The 13720-nt window shown below is 36.4% G+C and overlaps 1 protein-coding gene across 2 annotated transcripts in view; it reads right to left on the bottom strand.

The window, feature by feature from the left end:
• LOC143021494 (uncharacterized) overlaps positions 1–13720 on the bottom strand; it is a 56384-nt gene that overhangs the window by 29521 nt on the left and 13143 nt on the right. The window lies entirely within an intron of this gene.

The raw sequence follows: 13720 nt of genomic DNA, 5'->3' as shown, positions 1-13720 counted from the left end.
AAATTTGCATAGCAACCTATTCAGGTTTGTTTTTATTTTCAGTTTATTATTATAACCTCTTTTTGATCTTCTCACACTGGCAATTCTTTTCTCTCCACTTCCTTTAAATCAGTTTCCAGTTTAAATAACATTATCAATTTGACTTTTTTTTTTTTCAATGTTGGAAATTGGAGTTTTTTCAATGCTCCCTCATATATCCTGTTTGGACCAGGGATCAACTTGGTTGCTGGTTTTTGTATTCTACCAATTCCTCTTACATCTTTCTTTAGGTATGGTGACCACATTAACACTGTATACTGTATTCAAATCTGGGCCATATCCAGCTTTAAACGATTTTCTTGATCATGTCCCCATCCATGTAGTGAAATGTCACTCATATTTTTCAACAGATGATCTCACCTGCTATTTTTTTTTTTTTTTTTTTTTTTTTTTTTGCTTCAGGTGATAGGTTGTCTTTGATTAGGATACTGAAGTCCTTTTCCTAATTTAATTTTGCTATTATTTCATTTCCGATCTATTGTCAGTCTTTTCTTAATTTGGCCCATTTCCAATACTTTGCATTTCTTTGTGCTAAAATTAATTTTACACTCCTGACTCTCCTCATATACTTTATCCAGGTCCTTTACATTACTATACAATCCTTCTCACTTCTCACCCTCTTCATGATCTTTGCATCATCAGCATATAGGTTTGTATGGCTATTTTTTTTATCACATCATTAATACAAGGAATATTACAAGAGTCAAAACGGAGACCAGTGGTACATCACTGATTACTTTTCTCTATTCTGACTTTTTCAATGTATTTGTATACATGTGTGGGTGTATGCATGTACATTGCTGAAAGTTCATGAGTAGACAGTGTTGAAAACTACACCCAATATGGGGCACAGCACACAAACAAGTTGATTTTCCAAACCACTTTCAAAGTGGTCACCCTTCTGCGAGTTGTTGGTACAAGTACTTAGGTATGTAGGTCTGGGATTTACAAGTAATGCATCACTAATTGCTTTGGTTCACTCTTTTTGATATTATAATTACAAAAGAGAGCTAATGTATGGAATACACATGATAAGTAGTGATTAAAAGTATAATGAATAACCTATATTACGGCACATAATGGATCCAGTATAAACAACGGTCCTCTGTGAAAGAGTTCATGATTTGATAGTAGATATATAAACTTTGCTGATATGGGAATCAAGGGTGTTGCATTACGAAGATGAAGTTAGGTCAACTCTCATGCATGTTCAATATAGAGTATGAGTAAATGATTAACTAATACTGCACGACATAATCAATAAATATCACCACTAGTAAAATATATCAAAAGCTCCAAATCCATAGCAGTCATCTTGAATCTTCTTTGGTGTACTTTATTATAACAAACCAGTTGCCAAGGAAAAAAGGATTTGTTCGGATGTCACTTTTGTGGTTGACAAACACCAAGCAACATTTATACATTTATCATTGTTAGTTACTATTATCATCATTGTTTTACACACACATATACATATTCATATATACATATACACATATATACAAACTCCAACTGTTCTCTGTGTTTAGCTCACCACCCTTCCACTCATTTGTCTTCCATACTTCAACATATATATATAATATATATATATATATATATATATATATATATATATATATATATATATATATATATATATATATATATATATATATATATATATATATACAGGTAAACGTCGACTTACGATGGCATTAGGTTTCGATAGAGCCATCGTAAGACGATCTCATCGTAAGTCGATCCCCACTCTGTTCCGTGGTCACTGTACCTAGCCTACCTGTATATTAACCACCAGAGATACTGAATATAGCCTATTAAACATGTACAGTAGTTTATTTAATTATTTTTATCCTTTTTACCATATTCAAACACTATAATATGTATTTTCAGTACGGAACTTAAATCTCGCGGGCAGCAGCCAATGCCAGCCGTACGACGTGACGTAATAATACTCGCATCATAAAATATAGTCACCGCTTATATCGATCGTTCTCTCTTTCACCCGCGAATTTTGAAAACCACAGAGAATGGGATTTAGGGCACATTTGAGAGAATGTAAAAACACAGGGGGGACTACAATAAATATAATCAAGACGCCGATATGGCAGCGTCGCGAATCCACTTGCTCCTCATGACGCCTACGTGTGCGGCACCGTATGGAAGGGGTTAAATTATCATATCGTCGTCGTCGTTGTCATCGTAAAGTCGAACAATCGTAAGTCGCGGCCATCGGAAGTCGACGTTTACCTGTATATATATATTCAATCAATTAAATCAGCCATCCTGAGTCTACTGCTGAACAAAGTTCTCCTTCATAGCCTTCCATGATTCACACGACCACGCCAACTTCTGCCATGTCACTCCTGCAAACTTCTCAATCTCTTCTCTCCACCTGTCTGGTCTCCCTCTTCCACGCTTCTCATCTTGTGCCATTTGCTCAGTAACACACTTGCTCCATCCCTCATCAGTCGTTCGCACTAACTTACCTGCCCTATTCCACTTCCTCTCTTTCACCACCTCCACAATATCTTTCACTCTAGTCTGCTCTCTCACCCAATTTGCTCTCTTTCAGTCTCTCAGCGTTATTCCCATCATTGATCTCTCCATTCTCCTCTGTGCCATCCTTAGCTTTGTTTCCATTGCCTTCATCAGTTTCCAAGTTTCACACCCATAGATTATTGCTGGCAGAATGCATAAACTTTACTTTTCAAACATAAAGGTAGGAGAGCCTCTCAGGATTTTATTATACTTACCACATTTTCCAACCAATTGTAATACGTCTTTTTATTTCATTATCATGATCTTTTTTCACTTTCATCATTTGGCCTAAATAATTATTCTCTTCAACTTCTTCAAAACTCTCACCATCGATTATAATCTCTTTACTATGAATTTTTGTGTTGAACATTACTTTGGTTTTGCTCTTATTCATTTTTAAACCTATTTTGAGATGGTTCCTTGTTTAGATCATTCAGCATATCTTGTAAGTCTTCTGCTCTTTCTGAAATAAGAATAATGTCATCCGCAAATCTTAGGTGGTTCAAATATTTGCCATTAATCTTCAAAACTTTTTCTTCCCACATCAACCTTTTGAAAATCTCTTCCAGGCAAGCTGTAATTTGGGTGAAATCGTATCGCCTTGCCATACTCCTTTCTCGATTTTGATCTTTTCTGTATCTTTATGTAGTTGAATTATAGTGGTACCTTTTGCATAAATCTTTTCTAAAACTCTTACAATCTGTTCATTTATACCCTTATTGCATAGCAAGTTTAGTATTGCTATTTGATCTGAGTCAAAGGCTTTCTCGTAATCTACAAAAGCTAAACACAGAGGTATATTGTATTCTGCCGTTTTCTCGATTAATTGGTTCATCGCCTGCAAATGGTCTAGAGTCGAGTATTCGCTCCTAAAGCCTGCCCGTTCTCTTGGTTGGTTTCCTTCTAAAACTTAACTTAGTCTATTCATATGGATCTTGGAGAATACTTTAAACATTTGATGGCAAGCTAATCGGTCAATAGTTAATAAGGTCCTTCTGGTCTCCTTTTTTATGAAGCAAAATCACTATAGCATTGCACCAAGATTCAGAACGCTTTCCTGACGTAAGCACTGGGTGTACAACTGAGCTAACTTAATATAAACTTCTTTCCCTGCATCTTTCAACAGATCTATTGATATACCATCTTCCCCAGGTGCATCTTCCTCATTTCATATTTCTTAAAGCAAATTCTACTTCTTCCTTTGTAATCTCTGGTACACTACTAATGTCTACACATGAATTTACAGACTCAACTATGGTCTTCGACGAGTAAAACTCTTGGTAAAATTCTACTACTCTTTACACCATTCTGTATCTGCAGTTAATGATTTCTCCATTTTTATCTTTCAAACATATCATTTACTGTCTTTCTAAAGCATGTCTGCGCTTGGTCACTTTAATACTTATACCTTTCTGAATAGTTTCCTCTATTTCATCCATGCTTTTCTTTCTTTTCTCTGATCTTTGGCTTTTGTTGATAAGCTTGTTTAGTTCTACTCTTTCTATTTCGTCTCTTCTGCTTTTGATCTGCATGGTCCTCCTTCTTTTAATTAGGTCATTTGTAGCTTTGGAATATTTGTTTTCTCTAATACTTTTTGTACTTCCTACTTTCTCTGCTGATTCCCTAATGATATTCACTAAATTCAAATTCATACCTTCGACAGTGTCCTCGTTACTTCTTAGAGCTTCCAATCTGTTTTTAATTTCTAACTGAAATTCCTTCTTATTATTTTCAACCTTTGCAAGGCTTATTTTCTTTCTTAAAATTAGTTTATTTCTCTCGGCTCTGAAATTTAATTTAGCTGTGCAACTCACCCTTCAACAGATAGCTGTGCAACAGATAGCTGATTCTGTGTACTATTGGTGGGTGCGAGAGCTAGGGAGCATGGACATTTGGAAAGCACAGGAATATTGGTAGAGAGTGACATGCATCATGATGATTCACACCGTATTCAAAAATTCAGAAATCTTAGCTGCAGCTCAGTACTTCTTGAATACTATGAAGACCATGAGATGTGAGTTGGAGAATTGCAACTTAGATGTGGAAGCAGTGGCTAGCAGGAAGGATCATAGCTGGCATTCTGACTGTCCACACAATGAAATTTGTCAAGAAGCTGCAATAAAAAGGTGCGGCAAGATCCAGGCAAGGCAATGCAGACCTTGGCAAAAGAGATGGGCATCAGAGTGGCAACTATGAAGAAAGCACTATGAAGAAAGCACTGAACGAGGATTTTTGCTACTCCTCGTACAAGAGGCGCAAGAGCCAACTACTCACTGCCAAGGCCCAAGAGAACCACTTTACAAAAGCCAAGAAACTCCTCCACAAGGTCAAACACCCAGTCGAGCTGGGGATGCTCTGGTACTTCTCAGATAAAAAGAACTTCTGCCAGGCCCAGGTGTACAATGTACAGAACATGTGGCTAGCCTACAGTCCACACAAAGTCCCGCACATCATGAAGACCAAGTTTCCTCAAATTGTGATGGTGATGATGCTGCCCCACACCTTTGAAGAGGGATTCAGACTCACTTCAGGTGGCTATACTGAGGTGCTGTCCACTGTTCTCAAATGCTGGGTGGAGAGGGTGGCTGCGGGAAAACCATACGTGTGTCAGCAGGACTCAGTTCCCTGTCACACCTCCGGGAAAACCCAGAAGTGGCTGTCTGAGAATTTTACGACTTCACCAGTCCCAACATCTGGCCCCCAACTCGCCTGATTACAACCCCATAGACTATTATGTGTGGGGTGCAGTTGAAAGACACCAATCATACTGCCTGCAACACCAAGGACAAGCTTACTGCCAGGATCAAACTGATGTTCAGGTGTCTCTTGAAGGACACCATGAAGGCCTGCATGCTCCAGGTTCAGGTCCCTCCTGGAGGTCATCGTGGAGGTTCAGGGTGGTTTCTTTGAGTGAGCTGTATTTGGCAAAAGATCCTCTAAGAGATGCACTTTGAATTTTGAGAATACATAAATTTTTGGCCAAGATGTGACGGTCTTTTCTTTCTGAGGTCAAATTTATACAGAGCACCATCTATACATATATACATATGTATATATGTATTTATATATAAATACAATATATATACATACGTATTTATATCTACATATATATATATATATATATATATATATATATACATGTATATATATAAATACATATATATATATGTATATATATATATACACACACACATATATATATATATATATATATACATATATATATATATATATAAATATATATATATATATATATTTGAATTACATTAATGGTTGGACATATACAAGATTATATTTAGAAATCAAACCTTAGAATTACAGTTAAGTTTAACATATTAAAATTACATTTTAAATTTAACAAAAATAATAACTACTACATGCCTTATAGGTGAAAAGTTTAAATGGCTGGTGGCTACATCTTGACCCTGGGTGACCTTCACTTAGGAAGGTGTGAGGTGATTAGCAGATTACCCGTGGCCTCTGGCCTTTTAAATGGTCCCGTGACCTGATGAGGAGAGGGGTTGTGTGGAGGGGGAGGAGGAGGTGAAGGAGGGAGAGGTGAAGGGGGGGTGGAGTTGGGTTGTGCTGAGGGGGAGGGGGAGGAAGAGGCGAAGGAGTGCATCTTATGACTGTACAGAGGTATATTAGATGTTAGGTCGCATTGCAAATTGATGGAGGGGGCTTTATCTCTAATGTACATGGCCTCTAGAAGTTGGAGCTCTCTGGAGTTGTTATGGTGGCCTATGATTTTGGTATGTTTAGATATCAAATCCCTTGCGATTCCAATGTTATGGTATTTCTTTCGCCCCTGTTTGCTGATGGTACGTTAATCTTCTGCCTAACGTGCATTGTGTATAATATACATACAGGTAGTCGTCGACTTACGACCTATGCGACTTACGACTGATCGACTTTACGACCACGAGATAGTGCAATAATATTTAACATTTAATAGAGTAATAGAATTGCAATGTTACGCCTGGCAGCGCAGAACAATTACTCCGCACGCCGCGAGACGCTAGTACGATAGTTTTGGCAGGCTGCCGACAGCGTCGGCATCCCAGCCAGCTAAATATTCTTTCAATTTTTTTGTTTGAAGTAAAATGTTTCCTAATTTTGCATTGCATTTTATATTTTTTGCATTTTTATATGTTTTGCAATCAATAAAATTAACAATAAAACTTTATTTTATGCCTAGGCTAATTTATCGATAACAATATGTTCCGCACAGTACGTAAACGGAAAGAATGTGTTTTGAAATAAAAAAAAATCCCAATTTTGCCTTGCATTTTGTATTTTTATATGTTATGCAATTAATAAAATGTAACAGTAAAACTTTTTTATGCCTAGTCTGTTGTCGATAATATATTCGGTACAGCATTTTGTATTTTTATGTTTTGCGATTAATAAAATGTAATCGTAAACTTTGTTTATGCCAGTCTGTTGTCGATAACAATATTTTCGGTATAGTACGTAAACGAAAAGAATGTGTCTTGAAATAAAAAAAAAATCCTAATTTTGCCTTGCAATGATTTTAATGTAACCAACAAAATAGTATTTGTAGGTCAAAGATGACAGGACTATTCAGTATGCGTAGGCCTAGGCTACGTTTCCTAACGAAAATTATAAAAAAGTTAATGAATATTAAACAACGTAGCTCAAAGATAATAAGATTTTATTCAGTATGCATACGTTTCCCAAAGAAATTCTGATAGTAAAATAATAAAAAGGTTAGAAAATACTCGTACAGTATTAGATATCATAGGTTAACGATGATAGGATTTTATTCAGTATGCTTAGGCCTAGGCTACGTTTCCCAAAGAAAATCAGATAAAATCATAAAAAGGTTAAAAAATACTATACAACACAGTTCAAAGACACCAAGATTATTTCAGTATGCTAAATATAATATACAATATATATATACATTAACAAAAATATTTAAAGGGTAATATATAATGTATATATATATATATATATATATATATATATATATATATATATATATATGTATATATATACATTTATATATATATATATATATATATATATATATATATATATATATATATATATACACATATATATATATATATATATATAGACCGACTTGCATCCAGATCGACTTACGACCTGTCTGTCGGAACCGAACTCGGTCGTAAGTCGACGACTACCTGTATATATATATATACATATATATACATATATACATATACATACATATACATATATATACACATATATATACATATATATATACATATATACATTTATATATACATATACATTTATATACATACATATACATATATACATATATATATAATATACATATATAATATACATATATATACATACATATATACATATATAAATACATATATATACATATATATATATATATATATATATATATATAATACATATATATATATAATACATATATATATATCATATATATATATATATATATATATATATAATACATATATATATACATATATACATATATATACTCATATTGGTAACACAGAGTAACACAAAAGATGTTGTGGTCGGGTTCAAGCTGGGGCCCTGGACTGGGGGGTCACAGCACTCACCTTCCCTCCTCACCAACAATACAATGACTGACATGATTAATTCTTGACTCTTTCATAAGCTCCACCCCTTTCCTCTTTGCTGTAGGTGGACAGAATTTATGGTGTGAAACTGTGCCACTTATGTACGTCTTTCCAGTTTCAACAAAATTACTGTCCGCCTCATCTTGGCGGACAGTACTTCTGTGTGTGTGTGTATATGTATTAAACTATAACAATGATGATGACAACAACAATAATAATAATAATTAATAATGTATAAATGTTGCTTGGTGTTTGTCAGCCATGAAAGTGATGTCTCAGCAAATCCTTTTTTTTCCTCAGCAATTGGTTTGTTACATTAACCACTTCCATACGGTGACGCCTACGTAGGCGGCATCAGGAGCAAGTGGGTACTCAATGATGCTGACATCGCCATCTTGATTATATTTATTGTAGTCATACCTACGTAATTTTCACTCTCTCTAAACTGGCTTCATCATATTTTCTATGGTTATCAAAATACACGAGCAAAAGAGAACAAATGATTGAGCACTTTCTTTATTTTTTATAATGCGATTATCATGACGCAACATCGCACGTTGGGCAGCTAATGCTGCCAGACGTGCGATGTGCCCCGGAGTGAAGAGGTTAACCTCTTCAATATGAATCCAATTTTTGCAGGCAGCATCAGGTGCCTGATGTATGATGATGCATCACAATACTAGCATTATAAATTATAAAGCTGCAGCCATATTACTTGTTCTCTTTCACTCTGAATATTAATAACCACAGAAAATATGATCAGGCCAGTTCACAAAATATGAGGGTCACTCAGCTACAACTTCAAAACAAATACAATCAAGACACCAATGCCAGCATCCTCATATACCCACTTGCTCCTCATGATGCCTACGGAGGTGTCATTATATGGAAGGGATTAAGATACGCCAAAAGACTCAAAATGACTGCCATGGTTTTGGATCTTTAAATATATTTTACTAATGGTTTTGCATCTTTTGTGTCAGTAATGATAATGGCTGTAATATTTGTTGATAATGTCATGCAGTATTAGTTGATTGTGTACTTGTACTTTATATCTTATATCCATGAGAGTTAACCACTTCAGCTTCACAATGCAACACATTTGATTCCTATATCAACAAAGTATACATAACTACTTTCAACTCATGAACTTGTTCATAGAGGACCATTGTCTATACTGGAGCTGTCAATTGCCATAATATAGGTTATTCGTTATATTTTAACTCACTACATATCATGTGTATTCCATATATTAGCTCTCTTTTGTAATTATAATATCAAAAAGAGTGGGCCAAAACAATTACTGATGCATTACTTGCAAATCCCAGACGTGTATACCTATCATCAATTCACTGAGAGGTGTGGAAAAACAACTTGTTAGAGCACTCTCCCCCATATTGCCTATAGCTCCCCACACGGCCTACTCAAATTTTCAGCCATGGTTGTACATATTTTGAAAAAAAAATTTCATACATTCTCTACTATGTGGTTTCACTTTATATATATATATATAATAAAATAATAATAATAATAATAATAATAATAATAATACATAATCAATGTACCCTTGCTAGGCTATGTAATTCTATCATCACCTAAACATTTTCTAAAATAATAATCCACTAGTAGACACACTTTTACAACATAAGAGTTCAAGCAGTTGTTCACTGTATTTCTAAAAATATAAACATAAATAAATCCAGCTGTTTTAACTGCTTTGAATAATGCAATGAATTTCACTGAAAATCTTTACTCCAATAACCATTTCAACAATATAACCTATTTTGGTCCATGTCTCATAAAGACAGAGGGAGAGAGAAAAGGAAAGAGAGAAATGGGGGGGGGGAGTGGGTGAGGGAGACAGAGAGAAGAAAGGAGAGAGAAGGGAAAGTGAAGGAAGAGAAAGAGTGAAGGAAGAGAAAGAATGAAGGAAGAGAGAGAGAGAGAGAGAGAGAGAGAGAGAGAGAGAGAGAGAGAGAGAGAGAGAGAGAGAGAGAGAGAGAGAGAGAGAGAGAGAGAGAGAGATATATATGAAGGGAGGGAGGGAGAGGGACAAAGAGAGTAGTGGGAGAGAAAAAAACCGAGAGAAGAGGGAGGGAGGGAGGGAGAGGGGAGGGGGGAAGAGAGGAGGGGGGAAGAGAGGAGGGGGGAAGAGGGGGAGGGAGGGAGGGAGAGGGGAGAATGAGGGGGGAGAGGGAGGGAAAGCAGAGGGAGAGAAAGAGGAGGTAGAAAGGGGGACAGAGAGGGGGAGAGGGAGGGAGAAAGAGAAGTATCAAAGTGTGAACAGCGAAGTCCATGCGTAGAACAAGTGGCAACAGAAGAAAGGTTGAATGGTAGAACGAGATGAATGCCATGGCACTGATAAAGTGGCGTGGCTATGGTAAAGGGTTGCAACAAAGAAATAAGGATTCATATGTGAATTGTCGACCAAAGGGCAAAAGTGAAGTACAAGGTGAAGAAAGCCAAGGTAAGAGCAATATGAGGGGGATAGGTGTTTGACTACGAATTCAGAAAGGAAATGATCATATGTAAAAAGGTAAGTCTGATAAGGAGAGTGTAAAACAAGTTGGATGGTTGTTAATGGGTAAAGAAAGCTATGAGAGAGATGATGGTCTGAATATTTCTAGTACAATACTCAAATGTTGAGGAGGAGGATATTTTAATTGTGGTGGTGGGAGACAATAGGGCAATTACTGTGATGGGATGAGGATGATAAGGCTAAGACAAAGAAGAGATGCATTGTGAGAAATGAACCTTGAAAGACACTTGAATACAATGGATACCTGAGAGAATGTCAAAAGGTGGAGTAGTTACAGCTGAGTGACTGGTGAGATTGTTTAATGTGTGTCCAAAAGAAGGAAGTCCTAATAGATTGGAGCACATGAATACTTCCCCCTATACAAAGAAATGGGACACAAATATGAATGCATTTTAGGGGGATTAGTTAGTTGATCAATGCCAATAGCAGGGGAACATAGAGGAGAGCAATGTGGCTTTAGAATAAAAAGAGGGTGTACAATTTTTTGTAATAAGGCAGTTATGTGAAAAGTATTTGGCAAAAGGTAAGGATTCCCCCCTCCAGTTCCCATGGGCTTAGTAATAGCATATGGTGTGACTGATGGAGGGTTTGTGGAATGTGTTATAGACAGATGGAACTAGGGGAAGCTTTTTGAAGGCAGTCAAAGGAATAGTAGGACAGCATCTGGGATGAGTCATGTCACTATGATTATTCAATAAATATATGGACAAGGTGGTAAAAACAATTAATGCTAGTAGAGTTGGTAGATGATTATACTAATACTGCTCTATGAAGCACATGGTTTCTTTGTTTGAAATTCTCTCAGTCTCAGTACATTCTTTCCCTCCCCACCTCCAGAGTTAGGAAAAATACCCTATTTAGATAGTATATTTTATGTCCCTGAATTTTTTGTCTGACAGAAAATTTTCCTTGGTTCTACAAAATACACATTTCCAAATATCATTCCTGTCTATGCAACTTATCCTTCAGTTCTGCATTCCCTACAGCCAAATGGAATTCAGTAACTTGCCACTCAACCCAACATGATAAAACTATTTAATCAGCAGTAAATCCAATCTCGTTAGTGCATTCCCTATCCCTTCACCCTTGCTGGTTCACCCTACCATTGTGTTTCATTACTATATTCAGCAATTACTCCAATATATTTCAATACTGTCAACTTCCCATTCTTCCCAGTGCACCTCCTTACAGTTGTAATCACCCACCCAAATAACACAGTCACTTCTCTCAACTGTTTTCTTCGAGTTCCCATGTCTAACATTTCTTGGCAATCATCCTCATTCAAAATAAACACCATGTGAGGACAGAACCTTTAGTACATTGTTTCACTTGTCAACAACTGCCAATTTCGTACAATCCTCAACACATGCTTGTCTTTGGAGGGGCACGCCATCTCAAAATCTCTTTGACCTTTGCCCTCAACCTTTCCCTCTCACAGTACCACCATGTTTTCTTAAAGAAATTTTCACTACTACCATCACACTTTCTTTTTTCGATCATCTATCCCTTTTCAAAATACTGAATTCCCCATTACCTAATTGTATATCTAAATCTCCTTCTCACTGGTTTCAACTACACATATCTCATTCCTCCCTTCTCAAAATGTGGACCTTTTATCTTGCCTCCATAAAACCATCTATATTAGTATACTTTAAAGTTCCCTACACTTTCTCCAACAACTTGTCTTTCTTCAGATACAATATCCTCAATTTATGGTCCAGCACCCTCCAGTAAAAATCTGCCCTATCCAAGATCCATCAATTCACCATTTACCAACCACTAGTTCTCCAATTTTTATTTTCCACCGTGTTTCTCCTTAACCAAAAATATCTATATTTGACAAAGTCTGTTAGCCTCTACATTCCACTATCATATTCGCCAAAGACTATATTTGCCCCATCTATCTCAAATTAGTACAACCTTATCCCTTTAACCCCTTCCATACAATGACACTGATGTCGGCGTCATGAGGCATAAGTGTGTATACAAGGATGCTGGCATCTGCATCTTGATTATATTTATTTTGTAGGTGTAACTGAGTGACCTCTGTATTCTGTGAATAGACTTGATCACGTTTTCTATGATTATTAACATTCAGGGTGAAAGGGAATGAGTAATACAGCTATAACTCTATATTTCATAACACAAGTATTATGTTACATCATTGAATCAACCTACATCAGGAAGCCGATGCTGTGCGAGATTATTTGACTTGTATTGAGAAGGTTAAAATGTGTAGAAAACAAAAATCCACTTTTAGCCTTGTTTAACACCTCTTCACTCCAGTTCAAAATCTCGCGGGCAGCATTAGCTGTCAGACGTACGATGTGTCGTAATAATACTCGCATCATAAAATATAGTCACCGCTTATATCGATCGTTCTCTCTTTCACCCGTGAATTTTGATAACCATAGAAAATGTGATGAAGACAGTTTGGAGAGTATGTCATTACGCAGGGGCAACTACAATAAATATAATCAAGACGCCAATATAGCAGCCTCGCGTATCCACTTGCTCCTCATGCCGCCTACATATGCGGCACCGTATGGAAGGGGTTAAAAATCTGCAAAATAGCATCCTATATCATGTATGTTGCAAACTAATTTCAACTGTGTGTACATATTATGGAACCTATGATGGGTGCTGACATGTGGTCCTAGAAACCTCCACCTGGAGGTGCACCACCAAGGGGTTGCCACATGGTCTCTGGACCAGTCACATGATCCCTATTAACTACCTCAGTACAATAACACAGTGTGAATGGGTACACAAGGTTGCCAGCGTCAGCATCTTGATTATATATATTTTTTAGGAGTTGTACATGAGTTAACCCCCGGATTCTGTGAACTGGCTTCATCACATTTTCTGTTTTTATTATTACTCAGAGTAAAAGGGAATGAGTAATACAGCAGTGACTTTATATTTTATGTGAGTAGTGTGATGCATCATCCATATGGCAGCCGATGCTTTGCACAAGAATTTG

This window comes from Oratosquilla oratoria, chromosome 3, assembly GCF_046742065.1.
Source record: "Oratosquilla oratoria isolate Oo_2021 chromosome 3, ASM4674206v1, whole genome shotgun sequence".
NCBI lineage: Eukaryota > Metazoa > Arthropoda > Malacostraca > Stomatopoda > Squillidae > Oratosquilla > Oratosquilla oratoria.
Note: the sequence above shows the minus strand (reverse complement) of the source record. Positions and strands in the feature narration are given on the sequence as shown.